General features: G+C 35.9%; 1 long non-coding RNA gene across 1 annotated transcript; it reads left to right on the top strand.

Annotated features, from left to right (window-relative positions):
• The first annotated feature begins 395 nt into the window (after window positions 1–395).
• Window positions 396–6,773, top strand: LOC128088011 (uncharacterized). The gene is made up of 2 exons (XR_008210119.1): window positions 396–468; window positions 3,808–6,773. It is a non-coding gene; the product is annotated as an uncharacterized LOC128088011 (long non-coding RNA).
• The last annotated feature ends 1,287 nt before the right edge of the window (window positions 6,774–8,060 follow it).

Raw genomic sequence — 8,060 nt, 5'->3', positions numbered from 1 at the left:
GTTCTGGCACTCAGTGCCTTACTTGCACCTCTCTCTAGAGCTCTTCCCTTTTTCTATCAGGAATTCCTGCTGTCATTGGCCATCCCAACTACGTGGCTTAGTGAAATAGTTTTAAAATATACTATAAGTGAAATGAAATGATGTAAATGAATGCTTACTTAATGAATGCTTACTTAATGAATAAGTGAAATGAAATGATGTAAATGAAATGATTCTTAAAAAGCCTGGAATGATGATTGAACACCTGGTGAAGGATATGGATTGCCTTGGAAGCACAGGTGCAAGCAATTTACCTGTGCTTCCCACCTGATCAGAAGGGGTGGGCCCAGGGTCTAACCCCTCCCTGGGCTCATTTAAGGGCTAGCCTCCAAAGGCAGAATTTTTTTTTTTTTTTATTTTTTTTTTTTTTCATGAAGGTTGCATCCTTGGAAGGAGTGTTCTGTAGCTGAGGATCCTATCACAAGTTAGGTGAGTTAACCTTTTTCTATATGTAATTATTGATTGCTAAACTGTCTTATGTAGCTTTTCTGTTTACCACCTAGAAAGACTACTGTTACTTCATTACTGATTCTGCATTACAGTCATATGCTCTTCTACTGCACCTGAGCAGCAATACATTTTCAGCTGTGAGGATGACAGATCTGTTGGCACCTTGTGTAAAAGTGTTAAGAAGATCCCAGGGGGAATAGAACCTAGCAGGTTAAACAGAACTGAGCAACCCATTAAATACAGTATTTCTGTTGGTGGTAACAGAACACAGGCTTTGTGATGTCTCTAGAAGGCTTCTGGACCAGGTCTTAATAAGCTTACTTTGTCTGGACTCATTCTGGCCTGTCTGGGGTTCTGTTTTAACTTGTTTGCTAAAGCAACAACTGCTGAACAGCTGGGCGACTATTATTGTTAGTTGTTTAGCTTTAGATTTTATTATGTGCTTGTGTAGCAGTATAATAATTTTGATGCCCTTCTGCAAATGACAGGTATCAGTAACAAGCAGTGAACTGTCTATGATATTGCAGTAATGATGTGGTGCATTGGAGTATAGGTGAAGGGTTATAGCAGAAGCCTTGAAAGTATAGGAAATGGAAGATACAGAGACTCTAGGATATAGAGCTAGTGTGCAGGTTTTGATCATTAAAGTAATATAAGTTCCTTAAAACCTTTTTAAGGGTTAAAATAAATATCCAGCATATGTAAAACATAGCATGTTTAGTACATGTGAAAAAATCTTAAGTTACAGATCATGGAAGAAAGAGCAAGGTGTAGTGCTATTAACATAAAGTACCCAGCAAATAGACTCTGAAGGAAGGAAGGAGGAAAAACTCTGCCATCCTTGTAAATGTCCTCCTCTGTTGGTTCTCCTCCTTGTGAGGAGGACTGGTGCATAACAGGGTAAAAGGTAAGTAGGAGTGTGTGTTTAAGTCTGAATGTTGGGGTTTTTACTATAATTTTGAGCCTTTTCAGTAATGAAATTGATGTTTGATTAGAATCTTAAGGTTCTAATGAGACTAACAATACATAATTGACTTCATGTAAAATGTTTGCTTCTGTAGCCTACATAAGGTGTATGTGGTGTCATGTAATGGGAAATATAGAATTCAGAATGGTCTGATCTGACTGGTAGAAATGGATTTAAAGAGACCCAGTGACAGAAGTTCACATATTAGTAAGAGCATCTGTTAATTATCTTAAAAGAAATCTCTGCTTGGGAAATAGTTGAAGAAAATGAGAAGCTGTGTGTCTTAAGAAGAAAGCACATGCTCTTTCCATGTGAAGTATTTTAACTGGTGGTAATCTGTTTTCTACATAAGGGTAGACTCCACTGTCACTATCTTTGTTACTATCGCCATTGTCATTTCTAAGGTATCATGAGGTAGAAGGAATTTTTTAACTGATTATTTAACTTGATAGATGTGTTTGTAGTCTGAGGAATAAAAATGTTTGGTCTGTGAGCAGAGTTGATATTGGTATTACTGAGGTCAGTGGCAGTCTGGGTGAGAGGGACAAGGAGGTGTCACATGGCTTTGCATAGCCATTGGAGTTATGAGTAAGAACAATAAATGTTTTAAAACATTGTCAAATGCAGTGTCAGGTGGGGGCAGTTATACAAGATCACCTTGGGATCCCTTTCAACCCAAACTATTTTACAGTTCTGTTAAGCATTTCAGGAGGAAATGAAGCTCTGAGTAGTATTATATATTTCAACCTATTCACTGACCTATTCTATTGTTAACTATACCTGGTACCTATCTTCAGCTAGTGCTATCTAGACAGAGGTAGAAAAATTACTAGTTTTATTGGTGAGGACACAGAAATGCTCAATAGTATTTCTAATCTGTGGTCTGGAGGAAACTGAGTTGATCTGTGTAGGTCATAATAATATAGGATATTGTATTTCCAGAATAACACTAGAAATATGTGGAAGGACCTGTGCTAAACTTAAGCATTTTTAAATCATCTAGCTAAGATAATTTGCATATAGGATTTTTTAAAGAGCAGATTTAATGTTTCTTCCTATTGGAAGCTGGAAACTTATGAATGAATGCCAGTATTTAGAAAAGGTTGAACAAGAGGGTCTACCATTTTTGTACTCTGATATTGATTAGGGCAAAATTGATGCAAGATTTTTGAAGTCTTAATGAGATTGCTGCTGAAGTGTATCAAATTATGAAAGGCTTTTTCAAATTAACAGTTTGAAACAGTAAGTTTAGATATGTCAGAAAGCATTCATGTCGTTTTGTAAAAGATGTAATCTTACACAGGCTTAATTAATGAAGTAGTAGAAGCCTGATCCCAGGAGGCTGATTTAGTGCTCCTAAAGTAACTGTGTGCAGTCTCAGTACATCAGTAACACAATACGAGCAACTCAGGCACTGTCTGCAGAACCAGAGGCCATCTAGCCGGAGAAGCTAGACAGCAAGAGATATGAAAGGTGTATATAACTTTTAATAAAGGAACCAGTCTCTGTATTTGTGAATTCAGCATTGTGAGACGAGTACTGGATTGTAATTGTGTGTCCTATTGGCATTTGGGATTTCTTGAAGGCTACAGTGTTGCTCAACACATTACCCTGTGGGGGACATGCATCATACTGATGTATACTTTTAAGAACAATAATAAAAATTATACTCTTGACATTGCTTCTGTTGGGGGGATTTGCCACACAGAATTTTGTGTTGCACAAGATCTGAAAAGGGGGATCAGTGTTATATAGCTACTCAGATTCATGCTACTAAGCAGTCTCAGGACTGGATGCTTCTGTCTTGCTTTGCTGATCCTACTTCTCCCATCCACTGCAGCTGAAACACAGCAAGGGCAACACAGCAGCATAAGGTTATAAAGCATTCTGCCCTGCATACAGTACCTTGCAATAGCAAAACAGGTGGGGTGCTGACCCTTAGAAAATTATTTGGAAGTTCTTATTGTCACTGCAGTTGTCTTTTAACCTTGTTGAAGTCAAGCATTTTTTTTTTGTCTTCTTTCTGAACTGCTTTCTGATCATTCTGACAAAGTAGATGCTCTTTGATATCCTGCTCAGTGGTGTGAATTTAGAAGTGTTTCTCTATTCTTTTCTTGCCAAGTTGCTTCACGTGAGGAGCTTTTCCTCCACAGTGCTATTTCCTCTTTAAACTGATTGCTGTACAAGGCTGGCCATGTGCTTATTGTGCCCAGTTAATAAGAGACAAGACGAAAACTCTGGGGAAGAAAAAGCTCACAAGCCATTCTCAGTAGAGCGCTAACAACCAGTGCTGAATTAGACATCAATGTGTTACATTTGATCCTTGTTTTTGTTTTGTTTCCATGCCTTAGAATGTACTACAAAATTTTAGGCGTGAGTTTAAGGGGAATAACCATGCAGTGGTGTCAGAACTAGTGTTCCTGAGCTGGATAGTGGACCAACCCCACATAACTGGCTGATAGATATAGAAAGGTATATCTGTATTTTTTGCAACTGGATTAGCTGTTAAACTTTGCTATTATATGTGAACAGATCAGAACGATTACTTACTGTCTTCTGACAAAGCTCAAATCCAATTCTGTCATAATTGGCTCTAGTTGTCAGGCTGAACATGCAATAAGCAGTGTCCTCTAATACAGCACTGCAAGTATCTTTTTCAGCATCAGAATTTGATTTAAGTCGTAGTTTACAAGGAGCCCCAAGACTGTCTTCCTGTCACTTCTGGAGCTTTCTTTTATCAGGTTGCATTCCTAGAGATCACAATCTGATATCAAGCATTTTCCCATCTATATTGAACATCGGTCTGGATATTTTTTACTTCAGCAGAGAAAATGAATGTCTGCTGTGAATAAATCCAGAGATTTGCTATTTTTTGCTGCTGCTACTTTTTTCTCCTGTTGGCATTACAGGCAGCCAACTATAGTGTCAATATTACTTCTATTGTCTACTGACTGTTGCTGAAAAGAAATTTGCCCTCTCCTTCATGATCACATTGACAGTGGGAAGGGTGTCATCTTTTGTTTTGTCTGAGCTGCTGACTTTTCTAGCTGAAAGACCAGTGGCATCCTGTGGTGACATTAGATGCTACTTGATACCAAATGCTGCTGTGCAATGCTCTAATTTACATTCATGGGAAATTGTTGAAGGCATGTAATTCCATGGCATTTCCATGGTCATTGTATTCTAGTATGGCAATCATTTAAGTCTCAGTTTCAGTCCTTCTGAGAGGCATGGTGTGGCATTTAACTGCATGAAATACCCTTACCAGGCAGTTTTGATTGCACTGTATTGGTAACATAATTATTTAAACCTCTGCCAATTTTTCTAGCAATTATTTTCTATGCTAATTAGATTATTGGTTGAAATAATAAAAATAATTAATCCAAGAAGAGATCTGTGAGATGCTCAAGAATCCTTTCAGTGACAGAAGAAACAAATTTACCTGGTTTTCTAAAGCTCTTAAATCAGTTTTAAATATTCTAGATACATTCCCATATGTATTTAAAGTAGGGGATTAGGTCAGTTACATTACAGAAAAGTAATTTTAATAAGCCATAGACAGCAAATACTATTCAGTGGAAGACAAACCTTGGGGCTAAGCAGGTATTTATAATAGAACAAAGAAGCCTTTGAGATTAAGGAAACTGGTCCTGCTCATTAAGCAGGGACTGAGACAGAGCCTTTGAATTTTAACTTACCTTCACAGGAAGTGACAAAATTACCTTTCTGATGAAAGTGACTGTGTTATTGAAAAGAGTTTCAAGATTGTTGCCTAGATTGAAGATAAGTTAAATTGTTTTCCTTTGTTAATTCTACTTGCGCAAGATTACCGTGTTACTTTGAGCAGAGAGGGACAACTTTTCCCTTTGCCTGGCTGGCAATGCTGGACCTGATGCACTTCATGGTATGTTGGTTCTTTTGTGTGCCTGCTGTTCCCCTTAATTTAGTGTTGTCTGCAAACTTCCATAAGTATGCGTTTTAATCCTGAGTACAGATTATTTGTAGAAACATTAAGGAGAACTGACCATAAAATGTGACCTTGCAGCACTTCACTACCATCAGCTAATCTAATACCACTTACTGTAAATCCTTGAGCCTGACCCATCAACCATTGCTCACCCATAGCATTGTTTTTTTTCTACAGTATCCTGGTCTTTTAATCCAAAAGGATGCTATCAGAAACGGCACTGAAAGCACTGCTGAAATACAAAGGTTACATCTATTGAATTCTATTGGTGGCCTTAGTAGCCTCACCTGCTCCTTTCTATTCAACAAACAGGCATATAGCAGCATTCCTAATGAACACAGCAGCTGTAGTCCTGCTGTCAGGACTTGATTTTTCCAGTGCAGGGAAACAAGAGCATGGAGACAGAAGAAAACTAATCAAACCAATATTTGTACGTACTGTCTGCTTTTTTTTCACCTTGTTTTGATTGTAAAATTCAGCTCAAATAACTATAAAATTGTCTCAATGTTACTCAGATTCTGTGCATGACTGTGTCTATTGCCACTCATGATATTTACTCTTTAAAAAACAGAAATACATAACAGTTAAACAAAAATACAGAATGCATAAATATACTTGAATTCCTTCCCTTTAATGCTGCTGGACAATTCAAGTTTTTGGCTTATGTTTAAGCATACAAGTAGCTTTTTCTGTCTATGGAATAAGTTTTTGTCACCTAGCCTCACTTTGAAAAAGTTCTTTGCATTTCCTATGGAAGAATAAAAGTAATTTCCATATATCCAGCTCTACTTGAACTCCAAAAAGAGTTAGCACACAATGTGTGATCTCTTTGAAATCTGCTAAAAAATCTGCGACTAGCTTTACTGTTAAAAAAAAAAAAAAAAAAAAAAAAAAAAAAAAAAAAGACAAACAAAACTAGGGAATCAAAAGCAAAAGAATATTAATCAGTAAAAATAAAACTAAGTTCAAAATTTGAATTAGTTTCATTGGCTTTTTTCTAATCTAAATGTAGAGAGATGTGAATGCTTTTTCCCCCAGTTACGTATTTTGGTGTGTAGATTGAACAGTTAAAACAAACAAGAAACTTAATTTTTTTCTTTTCTAAAATTTTCTCTCTATGTAATTATTTTATTGCTGATAAACTTTACAATTCATAAATAAGCACATTACTTTTTCAAAGTGTTTTCCTAGAACAGTTTAGATAGCTATGTAAAGCAATTGTGTGGTAAGAAATTTAAAGGCAACATTTTTTATGAAAAGATGGGATTTCTGTATTCTTAATCAGTAATGATCAACTGTTCTTGATTTGAGCACTGATAATTCAATAAAACAACTTTTTATTGTTATTTATTATTATTCTTGTTGATTGATTTACTTTAATTTTTCTTAGCTCCTCTGGTGACCTTTTCTGTGTTTTTGTGTGCTTTTTTCTCTATTCTAACTTAATTCCCTTTTGTTGTGGTCTGTGCCATTGAGTAGATTGTTGGGTTTTTATTGTCTACGGACTTTTCTCTTTGTGCTGTGATTATTTTGCATCTTCTAGGCTAAAATCTGTTGATAGTTCCAATGTTTTCCATTTTTTAAATTTTTCTCCCTTTTTTGTCTAATTTTTTCCATAATGAGAATGATTTGGTACCAGTATGACACTCAAGGAACTATTCTGTATTTACATTTTTCTTTGTACAGGAGGTATGTACTGCTTTTTCTTTTCTCTCCCCTTTTCTGTGTATCTGTGCATACAAATGAGGGAAGCAATATCAAGTGAACTCAGTATGTAATGTACTGGTTACTACATTTCTTTGTATTTGACCATTCTCTTGATTATTTTACGCTTTCTAGTAAATTTGTCATTATCACTGAACAATGCGAGTACCTTCCATAGCTTCTGTATTTCTTTAGGACCCAATTTTATTTTTTGTTCATACGGCACTGGAACTATGTATTGCAACACAAACTTTTTTTATATTCAGCTTGCATGTTTCACACAAGTCACCACCACTTTAACGATCATTGCATTTAAGCTCAATTTCTATAAAAGTAGCATATGCTAAGTAGTTCTTTCTTTTACTGTCAGTCTCATTGCCAAACACTCTAGTTACATCTGGAGAGGCTGCAAGCACTTTATACTAATCTGCTCTGCAAACAGATAGCATCTCCCTTGCATCATTCTGACTCTTTCAGTGGAGAGCAGAAACTGATGCACTCCACTGTGATATGGAAAGATGCTGCGTATAACTTCATTAGAAGCAGCTTCAAGTATTCAAATATAAAACACATTGAAAAAGGCAAAGCACAGGTATAAAAACTAAGAAAAAACACACAATTTTTATCCTATTTTTATCTTATATGACAAGCTACCTCAAGTGAGAAACTTAAATGAATATCATATTCTACTCATTCTTGCTGTGTTCTTGACTTTATTTTTTGTGTACTAAGTTAGTCTTTCCTATCTGGAAATTATATTAAATACATACATCCTGTATGATATTGAAATGAGCTTCTATGAAATAATGTTCACTTAAGCATCTGTTTTTGTGTAATTAGGGTTATTAAGCATCCTAAATTAGTATATTACTGTGGTGAAAATCTACTTACAAATATATATAATGAGTAATCTTTAAGCTTTTATTGTGGAGG

The sequence above is a fragment of the Tympanuchus pallidicinctus genome, unplaced genomic scaffold (assembly GCF_026119805.1).
Source record: "Tympanuchus pallidicinctus isolate F22 unplaced genomic scaffold, pur_lepc_1.0 scaffold1, whole genome shotgun sequence".
NCBI lineage: Eukaryota > Metazoa > Chordata > Aves > Galliformes > Phasianidae > Tympanuchus > Tympanuchus pallidicinctus.
The sequence above is the reverse complement of the archived record's forward strand: the minus strand, read 5'-3'. Positions and strand labels throughout refer to the sequence as shown.